Source organism: Paramisgurnus dabryanus, chromosome 2 (assembly GCF_030506205.2).
Source record: "Paramisgurnus dabryanus chromosome 2, PD_genome_1.1, whole genome shotgun sequence".
NCBI lineage: Eukaryota > Metazoa > Chordata > Actinopteri > Cypriniformes > Cobitidae > Paramisgurnus > Paramisgurnus dabryanus.
The window spans coordinates 56780286-56792495 of record NC_133338.1 but is presented as its reverse complement, the minus strand read 5'-3'; positions in this window follow the sequence as shown (position 1 = coordinate 56792495).

Genomic DNA, 12210 nt, shown 5'->3' with positions numbered 1-12210 from the left:
GGGTTGGTGCCGCTCAAGATCCTGAGTTTATTAACGCTTACATAATTTAGTCACTTTATTTTCTACAAAGTTTTGCCGTTTACAAACGTTTATCAAATGTTGCCACTTTATAGGTCAGGGTTGCTTGTAGTAATAAATCTATCCATCTAAACAAAACTGCTTGATGCTTTCACCATCTTGATCGTTTGTATTATTAGACGAATGCGTATGTGTGCAGGCGTGTAGTGTTTCTTTACAAAGTAACATCGCCATCTACTGGACTGGAACACGTAATACAGCGGATTTAGTTGTCTTTGTGTATCCGTGTAATCTTTTTCGTACACTTTTCATTCCCCATCTTGTGGACTGGTTCTGTTGATGCAGCGAATATGGGCAACACTTTATTAAGCGTTGGAATATAGACTCATTACCGTGGGTTCACACCAGCCACGTTTGAGGTGTCAAATTTCGCATCTATCTGGTCTAGTTTGCCACTTGAACATTTTGAGTTTACTCGCTTCATTCCCGCATGAAATTCTAGTCATTGAGACATTCATGCAGAGATTTGTGTCATGGGAGGGGCTCCTGCGACTCTGCTTGCTTCCTGTAATCATGTCACTACTAGAGCAAGCTCCTGATTGGTTAACGTGGCCCAAAGTTCAAATTTTTCACCTCGCTCGTATGCCGCGGCAATGCTCAATTTGCGTCATTCGAATGAACGAGGCGGAATCGCGTCCACCGTGCTAAACGCCTCATTCGCGCCGCGAGACCTTCAGATGCACGTCAAGACGCCTTCACATTGACTTAACATTGAAATCACTCGCGCTTGACGCCTCTACCGTGCCTGATGTAAATGCAGCATTAGTATCATTCACTTCAGTGTTTAACAAAAAAAATCTTTTTCAAGTATCACAAAAGTGATCACACAATAACTTTTATTCCCATATTAAAAATAATTTTATAATCAAAGTCAGTTGAATTATTTCAGATTATAGATTTTGAGTACTCACATAGCTGTTTCATTCTCTGCCCAACACAACTGAGTTTTCCCCCCTTGCAAGTGCTGAAATAAAAACATTTTCATGAAACGGTTTGTCTTTTGTGCATTACTCTGATTTCAGGAACAAGTTATGTTAGAAAAATTAATTTAGGCTTTAATTAAATGGAGCTGTTTTATTGAGTTTATCACATGAACACATACCACTTGCTGCCATCTTTGATGATAACTTCACCCGGAGGAATCACGGTGCCTTTATTATAACAGGAACAGTTGTTTGGAGGAACACACTTTCCTTCTTCATTCAGAAACGTTCCCTCAGGACAGACACAACCGTCTACTGGATCAAATTCAGCGGCACACGTGAAGTCTGGCTCGCTATGGCAATGGCAGGAGCGACTGTTGTTTTGAACTCCGAATGAATAAATCATAGTGCTGGGGCAGCTGGCTGAAAACGTCCCTGAGGAAAAGAATGAACTATTAAAAAAAAACTCAGAAACTTGATTGTGCACCAGCATACACATGAACCCAGAGTAGACACAAAGAGTAGACAAAGTTCATTCAAATTCAAGTTGCATAAAAGCAGCAAAAAAAACTGCAGGTGTTTTATATTCACGTACCACATGCAGCATTTCTCCAGTCATGTAGAAAAATCCCTTTAGCAGCACATGCATGCACATATGAAGAGAGAGCAGCACACATGCAGTCCTCACTATTCTCACAATTGCAGGCATCATAAATGCAGGTCTGTTGAATTAAAACCATAGTGAGATTGAGCCGTCTGAAACGTTTTGAAAGAGTGGATAACTGGAAAATACATCATCGAGATCAATGTTTGGGTCTCTGGAGGTAAAACTCACCTTTTGATAGACATCAGGGCTGATCTCTTTGTGGCATGGAGCAAAAACCCCATTTGTGTCCGACAGCAAAGAACACCATTTCTGAGCGTATCTCTCTGAAAACAGAGAAGGGTGAAGAGGTGTAACATAACAGTACAGACGTCATCCATCTATAAACAAGGGCTAAAATGTAAAGTATTGTAAGCAAGAGAAGATCGTCTACCATTTCCCAAACTGAGTCTGCAAGGATCCTCAAAGTTGCTCTGAACATCAGGACAGTTTGCTCGTATTTTCCAGCCGTTGGCGAAACCTGCACCTGTGCCCTCCAGAGAGCCGCTAACTGTGATGAAGTCATCCGACTGAACGCTGTTATAATTACCACATAAACCTATAGTGCAAAAGTAAAAATGACTATAAATAGATCAGTGCTTCGTTAAAAGGAAAAGTGGATATTTTTTTGCGATTTTAAATGTATTGCGGTTACAAATCCCACAAAACATGAGTTCTGCCAAATCTATCCAAACCTGTATGTCTGATGTGTATTTAGGAGTTCAGAGGGATTTTTCTTACCGTTAGTTTTCTGTTTGTGACTCACATCAGCTTTAATGTAGAGCTGCATTATTGGTACAAGTTGAATCTCCAGCTGAAGCCCAAAAGATGTTTGAACAATGATGAAGAATGAGGTGGGCTTGAAAATCATAACACCAGCTGCAGAGGACACATTTAATATTTATTTCTTTTAAATTACTCATCTGTTTATTTATGTCATTATGCTTCTGTATATTTACTAACTCACCTGTGGAGAGAGGAAGCGACGTCAATATTCGGTTAACAAACAGCTTTCCATCAGACTGAATACTGAAGATCTGTTTAAAACATTAAGGGGGGGGGGGGTAATGCTATTTCATGCATTCTGACTTATTAAAACAGTATAAGTTTTGTATTCCTCATGCTAAACAAAGGCAAAGGTTTCAAAAAAGTTGAGCGTGTGATAAAGTATTTTTGGGCCAAACTCACACCTCACACAAGTTTCGGAAAGTTTTTTCAAACATGGCAACCTGTTACGTAGGATGCCGGGGCACACCCCTACTCTTTTTCGAAGGACATCCTGGGATTTTTAATGACCACAGAGAGTCAGGACCTCGGTTTAACGTCTCATCCGAAAGACGGTGCTTGTTGACAGTATTGTGTCCCCGTCACTATACTGGGGTGTTAGGACCCACACAGACCACAGAGTGAGCACCTCCTGCTGGTCTCACCTCTACCAGCAGCAACCTGATTTTCCCAGGTGGTCTCCCATCCAAGTACTGACCAGGCTCAGCCCTGCTTAGCTTCAGTGGGCAAGCTGTCTTGAGCTACAGGGTGATATGGCTATTTACTTTATGTAAATCTAACCCTAAACCGAAGCGACAATGGTAAGAAAATAGGACAAAACAGTTGAGTAACCAATCCGTGAGAATGCCACAGAAAAGAAAGTCCGTCGGAAATCTGAGGAGATCCGTGAGAATGCCACGGAAAAATGAGCAAAAAATTCTGTGACTATGCCACGGAAATTCGTGAGATCAGGTTGGAAAAGCAAACCCAAGAGTCAATAAAAGTAATGCTGCGGACACACAAAACGCGGGGTATCGCATTACTCGCTCTAGATTACTTGTGGGATTTAACTTCGTGTCATGTGAATTTTTCACTCGAATAGTGCGTGTTTTTGCGGCAAACGCGCCACCCATATCGCATCATTTGCATCGCCCCACGTGAGGACGTGTCTGATCCCAGCTTTGCATTGACTTTGTATGTAATCTACTCACGCAAATCGTTGAACTCGCATCTGGTGTGAACTCACAGTAAAAGCAAGAATGCGCATTAGCATTGATCCGTCGAATAGAAGTCACAAGCATCACTGCACGCAACATCTTTGTTATACATCAAGAATCAACAATGGCATGAAAGAAGTAGTGTGTTTTTGGAGGTTAGGAAAAGAAAACTTTATTCAGCTTTCCAAGTAACCCCGTCGTAAGACAACAGTGGAGACAGTTTGTTTTTTTCTGAACAGCAAGGTAATTGTGAATGGGTTTATGTTTGTTACCTGCATTTCATAGACAATTGCTTTACAAACAAGACCCAGTTTGACGGCGGATTTACAAATGAGTGATGGAGCGGTCACAACATTAAAAGACTCAGTTTAGTAGTACTATATAGGCGGTAAGTAAATCAAAATCTAATCTCAAGTGTTTTGTTTGCAGTCAGTTCATAAATGCATATAATGTAAACAACACTAACATATAGCGCGCTTCCAAGAGTTCGGCCTTTTTCAGGGAAAAAAAAGTGAAAGGCTATTCTGTCTTTTATAAATCTGACAACATAAAATACTTTTTGTACATATGAAGGATGAAATACTACTCTATAGGTACCCAAGATTAAAATGAGATTGGCAGAAATTGGCAAAACTGTACAGTTACTTACTGTGTTTCCCTGTGACAGGAACAGAGTTACCGTCTTTAAACATGTTTCAGTCTCAGTGGTGCCACATTTCATTAAATCTCCCAAAACGGCAAACTCTGCTTGCTGAAACATAGCCATGCAATCATGCTTATATAAGGACATAACAGCAGTACAAACATGCTATTTCACGCATATTTTAAATTAATTGATAAGTACATTAAAAGACTGCATACGTCAATTAATTCATGACTTTAACTTACTTATGAGATGAAACAATATCGATATAGTTCAGTTCAAGTAAATAAAGCAAAGTTTTGTAAGAAAAGCCAACTATATTGTACGTTGATGTTTACAACAACAAAACTGTCAGAAATGACAAACCTTCATAAGTACATAAGTACAGTCTCCATGAAAACTGTACGTTCGGCCATCGTATGTGGTTATATGTGAGCCGCCCTTTACCAAACAAATCCCTGGGCAATCTTTCTCCATACAGCTCCACTTATCATTCACACAAGTGCTGTATGAAAAACAAAATGTTTGAAAATACATTTAAAGTCCCTGTGAAGTCAAACTTGAAAATTGTTTCTAAACACATTACAAATGTTAGAAATGCATTGCTGAAACAAATACTGTGAACTGTGTAGTACTCAATTGCAGAGTTAGATCATTAAATAGTTTTTCACCATTTCTGTGTTCAGGATTATTTGGGCAGGGTTAAAATAAGGGGTTCAATGATACACTTAAACCACAGAGCATGGCTCCGCCTCTAGCACAATGGCAGTTTTTGAAAGTTTAGAAAGATGGTAATTTTCTCGCAAGTGGGCGTGGTTTCAGCATTGACAGTGGACACACCCCCACCGCTTGAGAGCAAAGAATGCAACCTATTTTTCCAAGATTTTGACAAACATTTTATTTCTTGTTTCCCAGTCTTTGTAAGTCGCTTTGGATAAAATTGTCTGCTTAATGCCTAAATGTAAATGTACTTGCCATTTTTTCCATCATTCAAATTTGGTTGGGTGGTTAATAACACATTTGCCAAAATATTTTCTCCAATCTCAGTTTAATAGGTTGATGCAACAACATACGCTATTCATAGGTACATTTTGCCAGATAGTGTAAACACTATGACTACTAAACATAATTATCTGTTTACTCGAGCGTCTCGACTAAACCAACATCGGCTCATACAACCGTACCATTCATGATTTAAATGTGAAGCCTTTACTTTTGAGAACCAGTAAATATATTCAAAGAGTAAGTGATAATAAAAGTCGACTTAAATGAATAAAGAAAATAAGATAAAAAATAAACATGTTCACCATTCTTTACAGTTGCTTTTGTACGTCTGTCCAGGTTGGTATATTTTTCCATTGTGTACGCAGGGACACAGATGTTTGGCAATACAACCTTTATCAGTGATGTCATCAAACACATAACCTATAACACATCATATATCAGACACATTATTTCCTTAATAAGTATGCGCTTGCATTTCAAGTCTTTATATGGTAAGCCACACCTCTCTCAAGATTTATATGAAGTTTTGAAAAAAAAAAAAATACCTTATATACATCATTATTATGTGCCCCAGTAACATTGTACCATATTTTTTTGATGAATAACTTATATTCTTAAAACTATACACTTTTTAAAACTTTAGCTAGATTTTTTTAAACCTTTGGAAAAAAATAAGGGATGGTTTCCCAGACAGGGATTAGCTTAAATGAGGACTTGGCCTTAGTTTAATTAGGAAATATAACTAGTTTTTACAAACATGCCTTACTTAAAACATTTGTGTGCATTTTGAGGCAAAACAAAGGGCACTGATGTATTTTAAGATATGTCAGTGCAAGTTGCTTTGAGTTTGGACCTCTCTTGCATTTATTTTAGTCTAGTAATAGTCTAATCCCTGTCCGGGAAACCACCCATAAAAGTTTTAAACTAAAAACTGGAACAAGGAAAACATATTTCTTGTTTTTTATTCAATAAAGTTGTGTAATAAAATAGTTACAATTATGAAAATTGTAATATATCTTATAATTACTAATTATTTTATTCTCATGCAAAAAAAGTAAAAGCTGGACATTTATAACATTTGACATTTGGACATTTGAATTTGATCACGTACCTTCAGGGCAGAAACAGCCATCGATACAATGTTCCTCACAAATAAGACCTCTGTCAGGGTTTGAACAAGTGTTGACACAAGGGTTCCCACATTCCTGGTACACCATATTGTGATATGGACATGATTTACCTACACAAATAAACATGATATAAACAAGGAATCTTAACATCTCAAGTTTACTTTTTTTACAGGATTACATCCCCAAACTCCAAAGTCATACATTTTACAGTATGTTTCATTATTAAAACATAGAATACTATGGTACTATTATCAAACACAAAACTACCTGTTGTACTTAAAACCTGTCATGTTCATTTAATACATTACATTTTTAAATAGTATAGTCAATGGCGATTTGGCCTCTCTCACTTTTGACTTTCACGACTGAATTAAACAATTCAAATCATAAAGCAATAATCTGATGAAAGAAACACTCAAGTTTAGTCTACAAAAAAACTGAAAACATATTTGGTTTATTCTGCTTTCATTCAGAAGTTTGACAGATTTACCACAGAATTGTTCAGTCCTCCACGTGTCAGGCTTTCCACCGGCGTGAACACACTGTCGTGAATATTCAGAGATGATACTGCAGATACAGAATGATCCACTGCTGTTTGAACACTGACACATATCTGACTCACAGGCCTCGATAAAAGAGTCGAGAGCTACGAGATCCGTACAGCCGATGAAAGACGGGCCAGAGAGTAACTGCTCACATACTGATGTCTAGAAACAAAGTAAACACTTCTGAGTATGCTTGTGAAGTCTGTGACATTTATAATCTCCTGACGTCTGAGTTGCTTTGAAGAAAAGTATTTTCCAAATGAATAAAATTGTAAAATTGTAATCAATATTTTGTGAGTTTGTCAAGCATTGATGATCCAAACACACATTCTCACCGGGTTTTCACAGGGCTCATCTGTTGAAGGGATTTTGTCTGTACAGATTTCTGTTGGGCCATCCATTTTTGCCAAGTGTGCGTAGTCATTTAGAGACATCTTAACACCTTAATAAAGATAGATTTGACGTTAAAAGCAAATCTTTTTTTATTCACATCTATTAAAAATACTGCTCCCATATCATTTTACACTTTTCCTAATACATTTGTACAAACTGTAACTTAATTAGGGCTGTCAATAGATGAATCGTGATTAATCGTATACAAAATAAAAGCATAATATATTAGTGTGTGCTGTGTGGACTTATTACATATATATAAATACACACCCATGCATGTACAGATTTACAATATATTTATTTAGGCTTTTTATATATTTTATATTATATATAAATAAAATAAAATAAAATATACATAAATTCTTTTTTTTAAATGTATACGTGTGTGTATTTATATATACATAATAATTTCACACAACACAAACTAATATATTATGCAAACACAAACTTTTATTTTGTATGTGATTAATTGCGATTAATCTTTTGTAGTGCTGGGAAAAGATTAATTGCGATAAATTGCATTCAAAATAAAATGATTTTTAAGTGATTTTTTTTATATATTTAACCACACACACATACATATAGTCATTTCAGATTTTTTTAATTATATAAGAAGAGTTTAGTTGCAAAACGAGATAACGCCGTTTTTTTTATTTTACAGAAATCAAATTTTTTTGGGTGCATTCTAATTAATAACAAATCAACTGCAGTTAAGAGTACCGTATGCGATTAATTGCGATTAATCTTTTCCCAGCACTAATCTTTTGATAGTCCTAATCTTAATAAAGGTTCATATTTTGAGTGAGCGATCCATATAAATAATATATAACCATCATACCGTTATCCATGAACTCATTGTACATCTGGATGCCATTAAAGTCTCCACATAAACCACAGGTCTTACGTTGGTATTTCTTGTCCAATTCCACCTAGAGAGAAATATAGAGAAAGTGCAATTACAGTGTTTTATTTTTTCTTGTGTCGATGATGCACAGATTGATCCTCTACCTACCATAAAAGAGTCGTGTCCATTCCACATGGCCACCAGTCCGAGCTTAGCTGTGATTTTGATGTAGGTGAAACTTTTATCGATCAGTACTCCTGACTGACTGAAGGGTAAAGTGACCCTAACAGAAAACACACATTACTGGAAATCTTGTCTTTAAAAACATTGCTGTAACTTTGATTGACAGTAGACTTACAGCTGTCCATCTACACTAATGGAGCTGTTAGTGAAATCCACCACGGTGCCGTCAAGCATCATGGTAATGCTAGTGATGGTTGGTTGATGTTGTACCACATGTCGGCGTATCTGAATGTTAAAGTCCTCGTAGGTGCTTCCACACATTGCCGTCAGGATATAATTACAAGTGGATGGCAGCTGGAAAAAGTCTCCATCGAAAGTTTTGAAGTGAAAGTTACCCCATGTGCTACAGACCTGTTCATTATGAGCTGGGATCACTGTCATAGAGAAGAGATTCAGAAACAAAATAAGAGGTCAGGAAAATAAATTAGCTGTTTATATTTCAGTTCCATCAACAACTACATTTACATTTAGAGTTTGTTTTTAGGTGTTTTTAATGGGATAGTTGACCCAAAAATGAAAATTCTGATATCATTTACTCACCCTTATGTTCCAATAAACCCGTATGAGTTTCTTTATTCTACTGAATAGAAAAGAAGATATTTTGAAAATGATGGTAAGCACACAGTTGGCGGTACTGATTGACTTCCATAGTAGGAATAACAAATACTATGGAAGTAAATGGGAATTGTCAACTGTGTGGTTACAATCATTTATCAAATATCTCAGTTTGTTTTAAAGAGAATAAAGAAATGCATACTGCCTTTGAATAACAAAAGGGTGAGTAAATGATATCAGAATTTTCATTTTTGGGTCAACTATCCCTTAAATAATATACATTTTGAATGTATAAAGACTCTCTGTTCATTAAATTCACAGTCATGACATAATTGAAAGTCTGAATTTTGATCTTCATAACAAAAAAACACTACACTGTAAAAGTTGGATCAACTTAAAAAAAACTTTGGTAACCCCTAACAAGTTACACTTTTTCAACTTACATTTTCTCACTTTGAATGAAAATTTTAAGTTGAAAATTTTAGATCATTTTAAGTGTTACCAATTGAAGTAAGCAAGTATTTTTAAGTATTTAGGTAGAGCAGCTTTCATTTTTACAGTGTACGGTAAATGCTTCTGTTTTGATACGTTTTTATATTATCGTCAAATGTAAATTTGAGAACGTTTTAAAGAGCATAACGTGGGCTTTAATCGACAAAGTGTTCATGTCAGATATTCTCCTACTGAGCAAAAAAATCTGGATTTTTTTTCTTTTAAAATCAAAATCTTTATAGGTAAAATTAAGTTTAATTTTGAATTTCAATGCGGCCTCAGATTTACATCTAAGCTCATTAAATTTTTAATCACAGAATTGAAAGTGGTGAAAAAACACATTTTAGTTATACTACATTAGTTATTCTTAGTTATTGTTCTCATTTGATGAATAATATTGACTGTGGTCTCACGTAAGGGTGACCTTTAGTGACAAATGTAAAACTAAGATTATATAACAATAGTTGAACACATAGCTAAAGAAAATCCTAATGTCATTCTGGGATGGTCAATTTTGAATAATATCCAAGGCTTATGGCGTCACAATAGAAGAAGTTAAACAGGAAGAGCGAGGCAGGGAATTTTATAAGATCTCATTCGAATCAAACAACTGAGTTCACATAAAACACTATATACCTAAAAAAAACTTGATAATAATAATAATATAATAAGAATTTGAGTTACCTGTTTGCGTGATGCTCGTTCCAATATGCAAGAAAATCCACTGTATAAACCATAACACTATTAACGAGAATTTCTCCATGCTTGTCCTGTGGATTGATGGTTCATCCACAGGCGTTTGAGAACACAGTTTACCTAAGCTTTATGTTTTATACCTCCTTCTATTGTGTGAAGGCCCTGGAGGGGTTGAGCTTGGCTTTGTTCCACAATTTTACTCGCTTTTATTACCAAAATACTTCGTCTAATTTACGCAATTACATTTTACCAAAAAATCTACAAATTTTCACTGTTAAAGCGACTATTGTATTAATATGAAAACTGAAAAATGTTACCAATTTTGTTGGGGGAAAAGCGCATTTACAAACTGTTATTTAAAAAAATAAATAAATAAAAACATTTTAGTTTCATCATCTATAGATATTACCTATTCAGTTCAAATTGGGCAAAAATTTTTTTGTGCGTTTATAAGAATTTAGATATTATGATTTCTATAATTTTTAAGTAACAATATTAAAGCTATCAAAGTGTGTGTACCTGGTTACAAATGAATCAGAAAAAGGCATGTTTAAGAAAAATAGATCTTACATTATATAAAAAATATACATAATTATTTATTTATTTTTTAACCAGGAAGGTCCTTTTGAGATCTCTTCTATCAGGGAGTACAATTCATATGAATTTGTACACTATCATTCATATGTTTTTGTACAATTTCCATTCGGCCAAATGACATTGGTTTAGGGGTTAGGGGTGGGGTTTGAGTGTCATTAACGCTTTTACATCATTATCAGACGTTTTTGTACAATCCACTTCATACAAATTCATACACCTCAGAAATACATAAGAATTCCCATGATTGTTGGATTTAAAGACATAGGCTATAAAGACATGTCAAGATGAATGCAGTTTCAATATTGGAAATATTATATACAAAAAATAATAAAAACATTAAGTGCATTGAAATAAACCACCAGAATCCTTTAGTGATTCATGAAAATTGGACACTGCTAAATATGAAAAAGTGACATGGATAAAAAGCAGCCAATCAACTGAACACAAATGTCTGTATTTGTGTAGTTGTAACCAAACTGACATATATCTAAAATATTCAGAAAAAAGCAGATACATTTCCTAAGGCAAGTAAACTTTGGCATGTGTGGACCAACAAAACTATAGAGTTAGATAGTTAGATATGAATTATAAACTAATTTCTATGAATGTAAGGCAGCATTAATGTTCTTTAAACAATCTGGTTAAGGTTTGTTCTAATCCCATAATCCTACAATACAACTTTAATATCAAACATAGTTGAGATTTGACCTTGATCACACCTGTCGACAGACATTAAAAACACACTTTAGAAGATTAATGACAAAGTCCAGAGCTACAGAAATAAATACACACAAAAAATAAACAAAAAACTATACATATAATCTGTGTGTACAAATGGGAAAAAATTTATTTGTATAATAAACAACAAGCAGAACAACGTTAAGATTGTACAAACTTTATAAAGCCACATTAAAAATCACCATACACTGTCAGAAAAAAAAAGGTACAAAACTGTACCTTTTTTTGTCGCTGGGGTGGTACCCCAAGGTACCGTTTTGTACCTTTAGAGGTATATAAACATAATACAATGTTGTACCTTTTGGGGTACATTACTGTTCCTTAAGGATCTATTTTGTACAGTTAACTGTTTTGTACCCCTAAAATTGAACTGGTACAAAATTGTTCCTTAAGGTACACAAAAGGTCCTTAGAGTATAATATTGTACCCCATAAGGTACAACACTTCAATGTGTTTTATACCCATAAAGGTACAAAAAGGTACCTTTTAGGGTAACACCCCAGCGACAGAAAAAGGAACAACTTTGTACCTTTTTTTCTGACAGTATATACAAACTGCCAAACAAACAAATCATGTACTCATAATAAATAATGTACCGTAAAGAAACATCAGAGCTGTAGTCATCATGAGCAGGTCACATAATGTTTAAAATATAATGTCATATATGGTTTAACATCATATGCACACGTTTGGCATTCATCAA